This window comes from Triturus cristatus, chromosome 5_1 (genome assembly GCF_964204655.1).
Source record: "Triturus cristatus chromosome 5_1, aTriCri1.1, whole genome shotgun sequence".
NCBI lineage: Eukaryota > Metazoa > Chordata > Amphibia > Caudata > Salamandridae > Triturus > Triturus cristatus.
In genome coordinates, this window is record NC_140587.1 from 999,649,193 (window position 1) to 999,665,421 (window position 16,229).

A 16,229-nucleotide genomic window follows, 5' to 3' on the forward strand; every position below is an offset into this window, starting at 1 on the left:
CTCTATCTCTCTACCTCACTCTTTCTATCTCACTAACTCACTTTCACTGTCTCTTTCACTACCTCTCTCTATCTCACTACATTACAACACCACTCTGCTTACATCTCACTACCTCACAACATCCCTCTCCCTCACTACATCACTGTTTCACTACCTCATTCTCTCTCACTACATAACTCTCTCTACCTCACTACTCCACTCTATCTCACTACCTCACTATCTCACAACTTCTCTCTCAAAACATCACTACCTCACTCTCTAGCTCACAACCTCACAACTTCACTCTCTCTCTCACTCACTACCTCAATCACTCTCTATCTCACTACCTCACTCTTTCTATCTCACTAACTCACTTTCACTCTCTCTTTCACTACCTCTCTCTATCTCACTACATCACAACATCACTCTATGCTTATATATCACTACCTCACAACATCCCTCTCCCTCACTACCTCACTCTTTCACTACCTCACTCTATTTCAATACCTCACTCTCTCTCTCTATCTCACTACCTCACTCTGTCTCTGCTAATGCAATAGGTATCACATATGCAAAAAAAAAGCTAATGCCAATAGAAATGACAGTGCCATTTATTTAGGGATACAAAAATGATAAAAAAAATAATGAGCAATACCAATTGCTCTACCTATAATATTGCCGAGACCATTGCATTGCAAATGCTTGTTGGAAGTGTTAGTCAATGTTCTTTTTTCAGTGAGTGCTTCAATGTCTTTGAAGACTGCTTGTTCGAAAGCGGCCACCTCTACAGGTATAGTGGATGGGGGATGTGTGAAGTTGGATTTAATCCTAAAATTTGTATCACTCTCCTCTTCTGAGTTCAAAGTTTCCTGTTGGTTTGAAAAGAAGGCTTTTAACTTAAGTTTCCTGAAGAATTCCGCCATCTCACAATGGAGACAGAATTAGGCGGGCAGTTGGTACAAAGCCTAAGCCTTTGTTGAGTATTTCCTTTTCGGTCTGGTCAAGGTTATGTTTAGAGTAGTTGGTGACTAGCTCTTGCTGGAGCTCGGTCCCGCACGTTGGTCCTTTGACATGCTCCTCGTGTGGGTTCCCGGCTGGGAGTCGTCTTCCCAGTGTACTTGTAGTTGTCCTCGTCGTTTTCCTCGCCCTCTGCGGCCATTCCCTAAAAAAGGAAATCTTTGATTCGGATTCATGTATAGGACTTGTGGTGGAGTGTAAGCAGGATTCCAGCCATACATCATATGTGGGGGCATTTGTGGAAATGGCTGTAGTAATTGCATAGGATTCATTGGTGGTCCTTGCTGCCATGGTTGTTGCCAGATTTGTTGCGAAATCTCCCTGCGCTGGAGTTACTGCTGGTCGATGAGGCATCATCAGAGCTTCCTGATGTGTCATGATGTTGGTTGATTGTCTGGACCCGATGATAAAGCACGACACCAACCAGGTTGGTATGTGAGGGTTTTCTTAACAAACCTCTGAGGTGCCAGACATCAGTGTGACAGATAGCCATTTAACAAAGGCCGTCTTAGTTGGTTAAACATTACCAAAGAACATTTTTTCCTTGTTTTTTAAACTAGTTTTAAGTGAATTTTGAACGTTTTTAGAAACCTTTTAAATGATTACTTGATCATTTTATGCACTGACACTGTTCTAAATGTGTATTTTAGAAATGTGTAGTATTATTTTTAAGTATAAGGTGGAGTGGGTGTTATATTTCATATCGTTACCCTAATATAGGTCCAGGGAACATCATACACTTTCCCTATCAATTCATATGAACGAGCCTTATAAGGACATAACTCCAAATAAGGACAGAATGCCTGATAGGGACTGAACGCCTTATAAGGACTGAAGCCTTTTAACAACTAAATCTTTTACCTAGTTTCATGAGTTTCATGATGAGGGTGGGTCCTTAGCACATATGAATAATTTATGAGAACACTGTCAAGGGGGCATACTTCACCTCTACGCACAAAGGTTTAATCCCCAACGTCATCCTCATACTGAACAATGGGTAACACACGTACATTGACTGTATAAATACAGCACCTCTTGCTATCAGAAGGCAGGAGGGAATGAACCAAGACTTCAGACCGACACACTGATCAGAGATGCTGCAGCTCCGGCATGCCATTGCTCCTGCTGATAGTGGTCTGACGATCCCTTGCGGGGTGTCCAGCTCAAGTTCAGGACATTCCCACTATTCAGGTATGGGGGTTCGACTCAATCCTAGTGGGATTCTTGGCTCTAAGGCGCTTAGCCTCTGTAGCACCTACTCACATGCTAGGTACACTTAGCTACACCTAGTCAGGCATCTTAGGAGTACGCACTTTATTTTATAAATGCATTTCATATTCATGTATATGTTCGTGACAATTCCAAAATGGTAGAATACTATTCCTTTTTATTCACTGTACTGCTGGTTCTATATCTCTGCTACTATGTAACAATTGTAAAAGTGCACTTATTTTACATGAGAAGAACTACGGTACAATGAATTCTTATTTTAAAAACGCTCGACTGTTTCTTCTCTGTATCTCTCTGAGATCAAAACAAGCAAGCACGAGTGACTGGGTGAAAAGTAGTATATTGTTTCCACAAGTCTGAGGTTATTGTGTTCTGAGGTTGCCAAAAATGAATCTCTCTGATAACAGGAGATTCTAGTGGCACTACGAGCTAGCTAATGCAAATCATAGGCTAACATATGCGGCCGGGGTGCACGGAGTCAGTCTGCCACCAGACCCACAGTATATGTTAGCCATAAACAGCGTAGGTCCTGCATGACAGGGTACCATTGGGACTACACTACAGCTCGACCTAGTAGGATTTGGAGGAATGGGCAAATGATAAAAGAATCCTCCCACTTCATCAGTCAGGATTCAGGGCAAACAGCCTAACCATGGACAACATCATTGCGCTGGCTTACCTTTCAAAACAAGCAGTTGAGGAAAAGAGGTTTATAGATTACAGCACAGCCGTTGACAGGGTGGACTAAGGTAAGCTTTGGGGAAAACTGACAGCTTAGGGGATCCCACCTAAACTCCTGAAAGAAATTATATCCTTATACAAGGGAACATGGGTTAAGGTCAAAACAAGCTCCACAACAGTAATATCAAGAGTCAATACTAACAATGGGCTTAATCAGAGCTGAGTTTTGGCCCCCCTACTCTTCAACCTTTATACAGACGACCTGGGGAATGCCCTGAAAGATGCCAGCATAGTGGCTTCGAGGCTGGACATGGCAAGGCTTCCCATCCTTCAATAGACGGACGACACAGTAGTAATGGACCATACTAGGGTGGGTCTCCAGAGAGCCCTTGATCAGTTCCATAAGTACAACAAGGAAAACTACTTGCAAGTCAACCAGAGCAAAAACAAAATAGTTGTATTTGGCAAATATCCCCATAAAAGTCAAGCCCCATGACAATTGGGAGATCATCAAATTGACCTATAACTACCTTGGGGTTTCGCTCTCTAAGAGGGCCTCTCCGGTGACCCACATAAAACATCAAAGCACAAAGGCCGAGTAATCTTAACAATGAAGCGGCTAAGTCTACGACTGACCAGCCCAACTGCGGAGCCAATGCTGACAGTTTTGAAGGCAAAGCTACTTCTGGCCATCAACTATGGCCATCTGGCTTTTCTGGGAGCCCTTGATCCACTCATAGCGGCGGCCCAGGTAAAAGCCTATAAAGCAGTGCTGCAAGCTCTGAGACAAGCCAGGACAGCCAGGCTAAGGCCGGAACTCAGCCTTGGCAGACCTAACCTGGTATTAAAGGGGGACCTAATAAAGTTCTACATCAGGGTCCTAAGAGCTCCGGATAACACCCTTAAACATCAATTGGGACCCATCTTTAAGGAAGAAGACTCCCTGGCATTCCAAGCTGAACCAAGCAATAGGGAATTTGAATATTGAAGCATAGAGCCTGCCTTTACCTGAGATCCCAATATCTGCCTGGTCAAACGCAGTGAAGCGGCAGGTCCGGGCCATCTTGTTAAAAAAGGATCGGGCATCAGTGCATTACAACCCCAATGCAGCGGCATTGGACACTTCTTACATCCAGGGGAAAGCCCAACAATATCTACGAGTGGCGCTTTCAGCCCAGGCTCGCAGGAACATTTTATATATGAGGCTCACTGCACTAAGAATCACAGACTTTGGCCCAGCCTGGGCACACAAGGATGGAGCAGTCACTTGCCGGTTATGCTCTTACTACAAGGAATCCTGGTTGCACCTGCTGTGCTGCTGTCCTAAGCTGGCCTGAGAGCGTCATTAACTGATTTACCTCATGTTTAGGGCCAAGGTCATGAGGACTTGCAATGAGGCCTCGTACTGGTGTTTTTCTGACATAAAGACCTGCAGCCTAGTAAGAGTAGTGAAGTTTAGTCACTCAATTAGACTGGCATTTCTGGATCCGGTACAGTCTCTATAGCCCTTCCACTGCCCAAGAAATAAATCAGGAAAATCACAGGGGTGCTCTGTTTAAAATCAAGTAGACAGTGCCAGGCAACAGAGAGCCGTCAGGAGGTGCCTTGAAACGTACAATATAAGAAAAGACGATCAGTCCCCCATACACCAGCTCATTCAGCGAACATTGGCTGGCTGTCAAGGCATCGGAACAGGCCAGAGGAGCGAGAACAGTATTTTTTCACTTTTTTGCACTAGAACATTTAAGTGACCGAGAAACACACCCCATTCCTGGGAAGGGGGTCATTACCGCCAATGGTGCCCACTAATTAATTACTTTTAGATTTCCTAAGTTTAAATTATAAGGGCTCCAAAATTATACTTTTTTTAAATTGGCTTTTATGAAATGTTACATAACATAAAACACGTATTTTTCACTGGCATGGTACAACAAACCATGAGAACATATGAACAACGGGTCCAAGCTGCTAAGAGAGGAGAGAGTTTGAGGGAGAGGAGGGGTTGAAGGGTTGAGCCAGCTTTCATGATTATTTTACTGTTAAGATTTTAATTAATCAAATGGTCAATACATTTATTTACTTACTTACTCACTGGTAGATGAAGGTCACACCTATACCTAATTCCCTGTTGTCTTTTTAGTCAGGCCGGCTCCTTACTCAGTGGGTGGAGTGGAGCTTCCCAGAACTGGTTTAGAAGGTGAACAAAAGATTGTCCCCCACCCATAGGCTGGTACAGGGTATGAACGTAGCATTCCCAGAACTCTCTTCAGAACATCCCTGGACCAGTGAAGAATAAGAAAAAGGACTGGCCTGTTTTCTGAATGCTGATGGAAGACTGGACCTGCTTGCCATGAATCCAGGACCCCAGAAATTACTCCAAGGGTCAGTTGGCTGATCACCTATTTGAGTTACAAGGACACAACAAGCTTCCAGAGGCTTTTTTCCTGCTTTCCATCCCACCATTCCCAACTGGATGGAACTGACCTGGTCCTCTCTGCTGGCCTCTGTAGTAGCAGTCCTGACCCCCAAGGATGTGGTCAGAGTGTACTCCTCCCTACCTAACTGCAAGGTTCACCAGTTACAATTTTTGACCAACATCTTCACCAGTGTTAACACCAAGCAGCACCCAAGTGAAGGTTTTACTGGGTCTGACACCACCCACTGAATGACTCCAAACCGTCAGAAGTTAAACTTTCCACTGGGACAAACCTGGTCCCTGGACCCAAAAGGCGATCCATTACAAATGACCTTGACTTTTGACTCTGACCTTGTTCGGTGTGACCGGATACCTACGGTTAGCACTGTGATTTTTAGAGCTATATTTATCTCAAACTTGAAAAAATCATATCTCTGATTCTATTCATTGGAATTTTGTTCTTTTGCTGTCATTTTATTTATTAAGATATTTGTTATTTTTCTAAATTGATATCCTGATTTTTCATCCTGTATTTTCGCTTTATTACTCTTTGAGTACTGCATGAATACTTCACACATTGCTTTAAGTTAAGCCTGACTGTTCTCTGCCAAGCTACCAGAGGGGGTTTGAGCACAGATGTTATTGACTTTAGTAGTACACCCTGACAAAGATTGTAGTAATTAACTGAGGTGAGTTCTCACTCCCTCGACTGATACCCCAAATTTCGACAGGGGCACATTGTCTTACCACATGATTTTAATCAAAGCATTTTACACAGTTGTGGTGTTAGGTACTGATAGAAATGGGATTTCTGGTTGGCTAAGGCTTGTGCTAAGCCAGGCAGAAACCGCCATTCTAGTCAGGGCAAGGGAGGTACACACTGATGATAACCCCTGCTCACCCCTTTGGTAGCTTGGCACGAGCAGTCAGGCTTATCCCAGAGGCAATGTGTAAAGCATTTGAGCAACACACACACAGCAGCAACAAACTAGGCACACCACAAAAGAAACTCCACACAAGGTTAAATCAAAAATAGCCTTTGTATTCTCATAACACATTAGAATATTAATCACATAATATACATTATGCCACCTGGCGCTAGGTAATATCTACAAGGGATTATATACAGGACCAGGCCAATCGGGCCACTGTCAGAACCATCAGAATGCAGGTAAGTAAATATAAAATGCAATCAGTAACTACTGGTACAATACTGTACTTGGCAACATCCTGTAACACAAACCATAGTATGCACAGTATCACATCAGGCGCAAAATACATTATACGCCCACCTCATAAGCCTAAACATATTAGACCATAACCTCCTAGTCATAACTCACATTAGGCATGAATCACATTAGGCCCAAACCTCATTAGCATAGACACCCTCCTAAGCATAAACACATTAGGCATTCGGCCTCACCAACATAAACTCATTATGCAAGAACCTCATGAACATAAACATCATTTGAGGCATACACCAGGGTGCATACATCACATTTGGCACATAATAAATCTCAGGCAGGAACTCAGCAGTGCACCGCAGTAAGACCACTACCAAGTGCATACATCACCTGAAGGCCTTGCGTCCTTTCACCATCCTAACTATGACCCCAGGCCAACGGGACTTCTCGCAGGGCTTAAATGCCCTATGTCCAGAATGTCTGGGCGCTAAGCTGCCACTTGCAGCTGGAGCAAAAAGTGCGCAATGCGCAGGCACCAATGTGCCTCCTGGGTCCCCTCCTAGGACTCCTCCATGCGCCCTGGCCTAAACGTAGCAGCTGCTCACTAATTGCTGGGCCGCTGTGAACACAACTTGTAGGCACTGGCACTCACTGTGCCACGTAAGCCCCACTCTGGGTTTCTCAGACACCATTGTTGCCCACGTTGCAGCTGCCCTCAATTGCAGTCCAGCTGTGTCCAAACTGAGGCCAGCACTGGACACTGGCACCAACTGTGCCGGGGAGGCCCCACTTGGACTCTCCCAGACCAATGTGCCCAATGTTACAGCGGCCCGCTGTCCGGCGGGGCCGCTGTGGAAAATTAGGCTGGGATACCACGGTACCCGTAAGGCCCTGCTCTGGGTGTATCAACACAGAGAAGGAAAAGAATGTCCCCCAAGGCTGGAGCGGCCCGCTCTCCTACGGGAGCACTCTGAAGAGCAGGATTCAAGCCCCACTCACAGGGATGCGATGGGTCTCTGCTGGACTCCGGGCGTTGGCTTCCCGCTCCTGGGCTTCTCTTCACCGGTCCCCCTTCCTGGGACCGGGACTCCTCTTGGCGTAGCCCATGCCAGGCAGCAACACCCGGGGCTCTCTCTTTGCATGAGAGCCCCACCTCCACTCGGCTGCCTCCATGCAGGCGGGGTGGGCTCCCGCCTGCCTGCAGCTTCTCTCGGCTTCACCCGGGTCCCCTCCTGGGACCCAGGACTTCCGTGTGGAGCCCACGAGGCTCCGGACTTCCCCCTTCCTGTGCTGGCCCCACCCACGTCCCAGGCAAGGTTGCCTGACTTCCTGTTGTGGTGCACTCAGGCCGCGGCGGCGATTATCCTCTAGAATGCGGGGTGGGCACCCGCAAAAAGGCACCATAATGCGGGGTGGGCACCCGCCATTTTAAGCATCCATAAAGCTGGGTGGGCACCCGCTATAAAGATGAAAGCATAAGCGGGGTGGGCTCCCACTCGGTCCCCACAATTCAGGGGAATCCCTACGCTGGGGATTCCCTATATCCCCATATGCAGTGCAGCGCTGCAAAATCCCATGCGCTCCTCACTCTTGGAAGTTAGGACATAGCGCTCACAAGGTGCTAGGAGCCACAGTTCCTCAGAGAAAGACTTTTAAGGTCCAGGAGATCAAGGGGGCAATGCTGGGCCCAGGAAGTCCAGCACACAGGGCCCTCCAGCAGAGAGGTAAGCCCCCATGGTGGTTCCTCCAGGGCCCCAGCAGCAGCACGCCCCCCCAGTCAGGAACAGAATGCAGGTAAGTAAATATAAAACGCAACCAGTAACTACTGGTACAATACTGTACTTGGCAACATCCTGTAACACAAACCTTAGTATGCACAGTATCACATCAGGCGCAAAATACATTATACGCCCACCTCATAAGCCGAAACATATTAGACCATAACCTCCTAGTCATAACTCACATTAGGCATGAAAAACATTAGGCCCAAACCTCATTAGCATAGCACCCTCCTAAGCATAAACACATTACACATTAGGCCTCACCAACATAAACTCATTATGCAAGAACCTCATGAACATAAACATCATTAGAGGCATAAACCAGGTAGCATACATCACATTTGGCACATCATACATCTCAGGCAGGAACTCAGCAGTGCACCGCAGTAACACCACTACCAGGTGCATACATCACCTGAGGGCCTTGCACCCTTTCACCATCCTACCTATGACCCCAGGCCAACTGGCCTTCTCGCAGGGCTCAAATGCCCTATGACCAAAATGACCGGGTGCTAGGCTGCCACTTGCAGCTGTAGCAAAAAGTGTGCAATGCGCGGGTGCCAGTGTGCCTCCTGGGTCCCCTCCTAGGACTCCTCCATGCGCCCTGGCCTAAACGTAGCAGCTGCCCACTAATTGCTGGGCAGCTGTGAACACAACTTGTAGGCATTGGCACTCACTGTGCTACGTAATCCCCACTCTGGGACTCTCGGACACCATTGCTGCCCACGTTGCAGCTGCCCTCAACTGCGGTGCAGCTGTGTCCAAACTGAGGCCAGCACTGGACACTGGCACCAACTGTGCCGGGGAGGCCCCACTGGGACTCTCGCAGACCAATTTGCCCAACATTACAGCGGCCCGCTGTCCGGCGGGGCCGCTGTGGAAAATGAGGCTGGGTTACCCTGGTACCCGTAAAGCCCTGCTCCAGGCGTTAAAAAAAAATGTCCCCCCAAGGCTGGAGCAGCCCGCTCTCCTGCGGGACCGCTCTGAAGAGCAGGATTCAAGCCTCACTCACTGGGATGCGCTGGGTATCTGCTGGACTGCGGGCGTCGGTTTCCCGCTCCTGGGCTTCTCTTCACCCAGTCCCCCTTCCTGGGACCGGAACTCCTCTCACAGTAGCCCATGGCGAGCAGCAACATGCGGGGCTCTCTCTTTGCATGAGAGACCCGCCTCCACTCCGGCAGCCTCCATGCAGGCGAGGTGGGCTCCCGCCTGTCTGCAGCTTCTCTCGGCTTCACCCGGGCCCCCGCCTGGGACCCGGGACTTCCCTGTGGAGCCCACGAGGCTCCAGACTTGCCGCTTCCTGTGCTGGCCCAGCCCATGTCGCAGGCAACATTGCCTGACTTCCTGTTGTGGTGCACTCAGGCAGCGGAGGTGATTATGCTCTAGAATGCGGGTGGGGACCCGCAAAAAGGCACCATAATGCGGGTTGTGCACCCGCCATTTTAAGCATCCATAAAACGGGGTGGGCACCCGCTATAATGATAAAAGCATAAGCGGGGTGGGCTCGGTCCCCACAATTCGGGGGAATCCCAACGCTGGGGATTCCCTTCATCTCCATATGCAGCGCAGCACTGCAAAAGTCCACGCGCTCCTCGCTCCTGGAAGTTAGGACATAGCGCTCACAGGGCCCTCCAGCAGGGAGGTAAGCCCCCATGGCGGTTCCTCCTGGGCCCCAGCAGCAGCTTGCCCCCGCAGTCAGGAACAGAACAAGGACTGCACATTTTCATGGGGTCACAGCCCCTCCACTTATACTGCTAAATCTCTTTGTTTGTAGTACAGGGCAATGGGAAACCAGATGCAACTGGTTGAGGGGGGATATGGAGCACTTTGTTTTGCAAGCTCCTCTTCCCCTTTGTTAGGTGGGGGCTCGTCATCAGGCACACCACAGGGGGGCGGAGCCAGAATTCACTAGGGCGGGCACCATTCTATTCAGAGTCAGAGGATTACCCCTCCCACTACTCCCAGCATAGATGCCCCATTCAGCCCAGCGCTGACTCACCCTGCCCCTCCTGGAGCCACACACACCTCCCAGGCCCTGTCACTCACAAGCCAGACATGCAATTCACATCAGGCAGGCAGACACATAGCACACAGAAATGCCAACTAATAAAAGTGGCATTTCTCCCATAGTCATAATAAATCTGCACACACCATTGCGCAGCATTTATTCTCACAGTTTCATACAAACCAAACTCAACCACTCTGCTCCTCCCATACCATGAATTACCACTGACACACACTGATCAGGGACTCCCTAATGCATTCAGATATGAGGGGAGGCCAATCCCACCAAAGGCACACAGAGAGTGCACGCACTTTACACTGGACCACAGTGCTACAGTGCCCAGAGGCCTAAAACCACTAACACCAGGTTACAGAAAAAGGCTAGGAAAATGCTAAAAGTTTAGGGGTGAGCCTGCCAAAAGTGCCAAGTCCAACAGGTACCTGTTGGAAATGGGGTCTCTAGTTGGCAGAGGTAGGTACTTTTGTCCAAATGGGGACCCTTGCTTCTACTCAGGGTAAGGGGGATACACACTTTAGATAACCCCTGCTCACCCCCTTGGTAGCTTGGCTTATCCCAAAGGCAATGTGTAAAGTATTTGTACCAACACTCACAGTAATACAGTGAAACACCACAAATGGACACCACAACGGTTTAGAAAAATAGAATATCTTTATCTAAGCTTGACAAGACAAAAATGACAACCATCCAACATACACAGGGGAAGATATTCAGTAAAATGTCTTTGCGAAGGTTGTTACAAAAATAACCTGATAGGGACTGTATCTTTTCAGGCGAAAAAGTACTAAGGTAAAACAGTCCTTGAGTTGTAGTAAATGATATGCACAAATCGTGGTATTATAAGCACATGCCACTTTGGCACCGACGGACAGTGCCCCTGCTGTTCTGAACCCTTCACTACTCTAAGGCTGACTCTGCGGCCTGTGACAACGAAAATATGCCCCCAAATGAGTGGTAACTAAGACGGGATGCGTAACACAGGCCCCCGGTATGGACGATCTCTTCCGGTCAAGTTCGCACCGGCGGGATCACCAGGAGAGGAGGCTCCATTGTTAGATGGCAGTCACTTACAGGGGAATCCGGATTGCCAGGCAACGCCTCGTATCCGCTCAGGTTACGGCGCTGCTCCTTCCCTTGCAGTTGCGGCCTCGGGCAGTCGACTCGGTCGGTGGCTGTGATGGGCACTTAGCACTTTTGTAGTTCACGTCTTGGGCCGGCGACGGTGAAAAGCATGCAGTACTTTTAAGCAATGCAGGTTTCACAAAGGTGACCAACTGTGCGCAGACACACGCACACCATGTCACAGAGACGATCTTGGGAACGAAGCACTTTTAGGCAATGTAGGTTTCACGAAGATCACCAGCTGTGCGCAGACACATGCACACAGCGTCATAGAGACGATCCTGGAAACTTTTATGTTCCAGTTTTTCTGCAACAGGAGGCCAGCTCACACAGGCCCTTGGAGACTCCTCTTCAAGCAGGGGGGTGGACACAGCACAGAGCAAGGTCCCTTGTCCTTCCCTCAGCAGAAATAGCAAACTGCAGGCCAGCCCCAGACACAGAGCAAGGGTAGCGCTTCTCTTCAGTCTCTTCAGCTGTCCTCTTCGGCAAAGGTTCCTCTTGATCACAAAGTAGTCTAAAATTCAGGGGTTTCAGCTCTAATATTTATACCTCAAAATGTCTTTGTTCTCTTTGTGTAAGGGGCTCTGAGCCCAGTCCAAGCCAGTTCTGGGTGCACTCTGCCAGTGCATAACTTCTTCCTTTGTCAGTGAGGGCCTGGGTCCCAGACACACCACAGGAGGTGGAGCCAGTCTTTCGTGGAAGGCATGCACAACCCTATTCAGGTACAGGTGCTACTCCTCCCACCACTCCAAATGCAGATCAGCCTATTCAACCTAGTGCTGACTCACCCAGCCTCCCGGAGCCACGGACTTCCCCAGCCCCTGTCTCTACCACAGCCAGACAGTCAATCCACAAACAAGCAGAGGCACACAGAAAGGTTGAACAAGAAAACAGCCACTTTTGAAAAGGGCTATTTTCCACCACAGAATTTAAAAACCATCCTTCTTAAAAGATGTGTTATTAAATTCTGAGTTCAGGCATACCAGACTCCAATTTTCCATCTTAGTCCTATGGCAAGATAGGCTTGTAAAAATGTTACAGAGCATTCCCCATTATGTCCTTTGGGCAACATAGCCTTTCAAATAGTGAAAACTAAATTGGCAGTATTTCACTATCAGGACATGTTATACACACCAGTACATGTCCTACCTTTCCCATACACTGCACCCTTCCCAGGGGCGTACCTTGGGCCTACTATAGGAGTGTCCTATGTGCAAGGAAAGGGAAGGGCAGGGCCTGGGAAGTGGGTACACTATTCAGGTCGAAATGGCAGTTAACAAACTGCATGCAGGCACTGCAGTGGCAGGCCTGAGACAACGTTTTAGGGCTACTCATGTGGGTGGCACAATCAGTGCTGCAAGCCCACTAGTAGCGTTTGGGTTACCAGCCCTGGCACACTCAGTACACTTTACTAGGGACCTACTAGTAAGACAAATATGCCAATCATGGATAACCAAATCCCAATAACAATTTACACAGAGAGCATATGCACTTTAGCACTGATCAGCAGTGGTAAAGTGCCCAGAGTACTACAGCCAACAACCACAGGCCAGGAAAACGTAGGAGGCAGAAGCAAAAAGTTTGGGGATAACCCTGCAAATAGGGCCATTTCCAACTGTACCTTCTACATTATATCCAGCAAGCTTTATTTGTTGTAGACTGTGAAAAAACAGTTGCGAAGACAGAAGGACTGATTTGGGTAATATGGTTTAAGTCCATGACAAAAGGGAGTAGACCTGATTTCTACATTTGGTTAAAAGCCTTTGTTAAACTCTCTTGGCCAGGGTTGTATATTGTAAAATGTGAATGTCAAACACAATACGCCAGAGATTGTATGACGAAAATTAAAGGCTAAATACATTATACTAAGTCTATATCTTATGAAAAGCCATTTTGCAACTGCGTATGACTACTGTATTGTGATAAACATACGCCTGATTTTTGTATTATGAAACACCCAATTATAATGCAGTAGGGCAGGATTTCCAATAGATTTGGAATTTTATGGATAGAAATTAACTGGTTGTTAAAGTACTTTCTATTATTCAAGGTAGCAGTACTGGCTAGAAATTCAGTTATTGAGTGTTATGAATGTGTTTTGCTGAGTTCTGTGTATCTAGACTGCAGCACCTCCCTGAGTAAGCCTTGAACTGCGCTTACAACAATATACTGAAAGTTAGCTGCTAAAAGGGGCGCACCTGTTCTCCACTGTAGGTCCCATAGTAAGATGGGGTCACGACAACAGAGGTAAACAATGACAGGTGTTTTCCTGGTGCCTAATAATCCCTGATTACCCCTCTCCACCCCAAACTGGTTTCTCACAGTCAGTAACAGTAATGTTGTGGAAAGGTGGCAACACTGCTGAGCAATATTGTGTATGCTTTCGCAGAAACCAGAACTGAAAACAATCTTGATCCTTGGAGCAGAAAGGATGAGTGTGGAGCAGAATGATCATAAAAACATATTATTTTGTAATGCTTGAAAATGGTTTGAGAATCTCAGGCACAGAGACTGCCTACTTGCCTTTCAAATAAAGAATATCTCCTGTAGATGAGATATTAGCTGATCAAGTCAAGTCTAATGTATTGTATTAATCACAGTTTCCAATGAAAATAAACGTTCCATAACATTACAGTAAAATCCAAAAAACAAATGCTAAAATACTAGCTGTTTCTTAACCTATAAATATATGTCTGCTCCCAATGGCACAGCCTTAGTCCCTGTCCTTTTTTTAAAAAAACCATAATGCATTACTCAAAAGTTAAATGATGCTCTGACAGGGAGTAGAATGTATGCCAGTGGCAACTTTCGTTCCGCACCACTTAGCTCCAGTTTCTAATGCATCCAAGCTAATGAATTCACATCAAAATTGCCTCCTAACTCTGTTATGCTAATAGAGGTCTGCATACCATTCCATCTACAAAAGCAGTTTAAAGAGTGATCAAATGTCATTTTGCTCACTGGTTGGTTTTTCTCATCTAAATGGTAATAAGGTAAAACAAGAATAAAGCCATGTATTCAATACATTTCGCCGATTTCTTTGTTCTGAAGAAGTCATTTATATTAAAGTTTCCTTGGAATCATCAGGTTCATTTGTCCATCTGCTATGTGGGCTCCAAGCTTATAAACTGTTTTGAGTGAGTTGCAAAGCTGCCTAGTGGTTGATTGTGCAAGAAGAATAAATGGAAGGATTGGCTATTCGGAGGGGCTGGCTCACATACGTCACTGTAAATTTAAATTTAATGCACAGTCCCTGTGGTAGACTGGAAAGGAATTAAAATTAAGAAGTTGACATTCAAAATGAAATTAGTTCATTCTTAAGGGATTACCATGTGATTTTGTTCCAGCATACGATTAGCGTCTGCAGCAGCGGAAGCACTACTTACTCCCTCACAGACTGTCTTCTAGCACCAGGCCCATAGGAGGGCTAAATTTCGAATCCACTTGCTATACTTTCACCGCAGAGGTATTGGTCCCCTGGTGGACCTTTCTTTGCCCTAGTAAGCAGTGGAATCTAGGTTAACTGGTTAACCTACTGTCTGTCTACCTAATGAGGACCATTCATTTGTAGCCAAATCACAAGCACAGTTTCTGAGAAAGAACATTAAATCTTCAATTAAATAACTCACAACAAATCCTAAAGTAAAATATTACTGTATTAGAGTTTCAACATGTAAGTAAAATGTCTAGTTATTCTGTCATGCATACTAATGCACGCAGCAAAAATTCAAACATTTAGTCAAATTTAATCAAAGAATGCAAAGGATGGTTTCCAAGGTAACAGGTTAATCCAATTAGAAAATTCACAGGGGCACAGAAATCAAGTAAAAGTCTGCTTGGGAAAAGTCCAGAAGTCTAACCAAAGGGGAATGGAGCATCAATCAGAAAGTTAAAATATGGATTCTCACCAGACAGCTCCAAACAGTTCATCAACTAAGTTCATTAGAATAGGAAAATGTCAAAATAAAATAGTTTCAACAGGCAGGATAGAGTCAAGGAAGTGATGGAATGATTGCAACAGCCACAGTTCTCAAGAGCATCGTCAAAGAGTCCTCAGGAAGCCAAAAACCAATCATGGAGAGAGAGCGCAAAGTACCTGGGAGCTAGCCAGCCCCCTGATTCCACTAGTCTTTATAATGCATATTTGTCATCATGATGTTGTCAGTCCATGGTGGAGTGACTCCATGTGATCACTCTTCCATTTAGCAGGTACAAATTGATACTCCAGAATAATGACTCATGGGAAATACAGTACATTGCCATCCTCACAGATTTGTCAACAAAAATTCTAATATTGTAGCAGTCCATGGATGTGATCAGGTTTACATGAGATCCACAAAAGGAGAATTAGGGAAAAGTGTCAGGTGTGTTCTCCATGAACGGAACAAATAAGCAACATTTGAAAATGTGTCAAAGTTCATTGAATCAGGCAATGGAAAAGACACAACCTGAAGAGAAAAGTCAATTAAAACATCTTTTAAAACTCATACTTCAATCAGTGTATAACTCCTACTTATGTTAAAAAGCATTATAAAATCACTCAAATATATCATAGATAAGCATTTTGCAATGTTTTTCAGTGATTAACACGGATTAATTTGAAACTGTAATTATGTCCTACTACTACATTTTCAAAAGTAGCAAAATGTAAATTACTTTTCAAAAGCATTTAATCAAAATAATTTTCATTAATCTAGAATCTACATACTATTAGTCATTTGTCCAAAAAATGTCAAAGCTTTAACATGTAACAAAAAAGTTTTTTCACCAATATATGTTATCATCACTCTGGTATG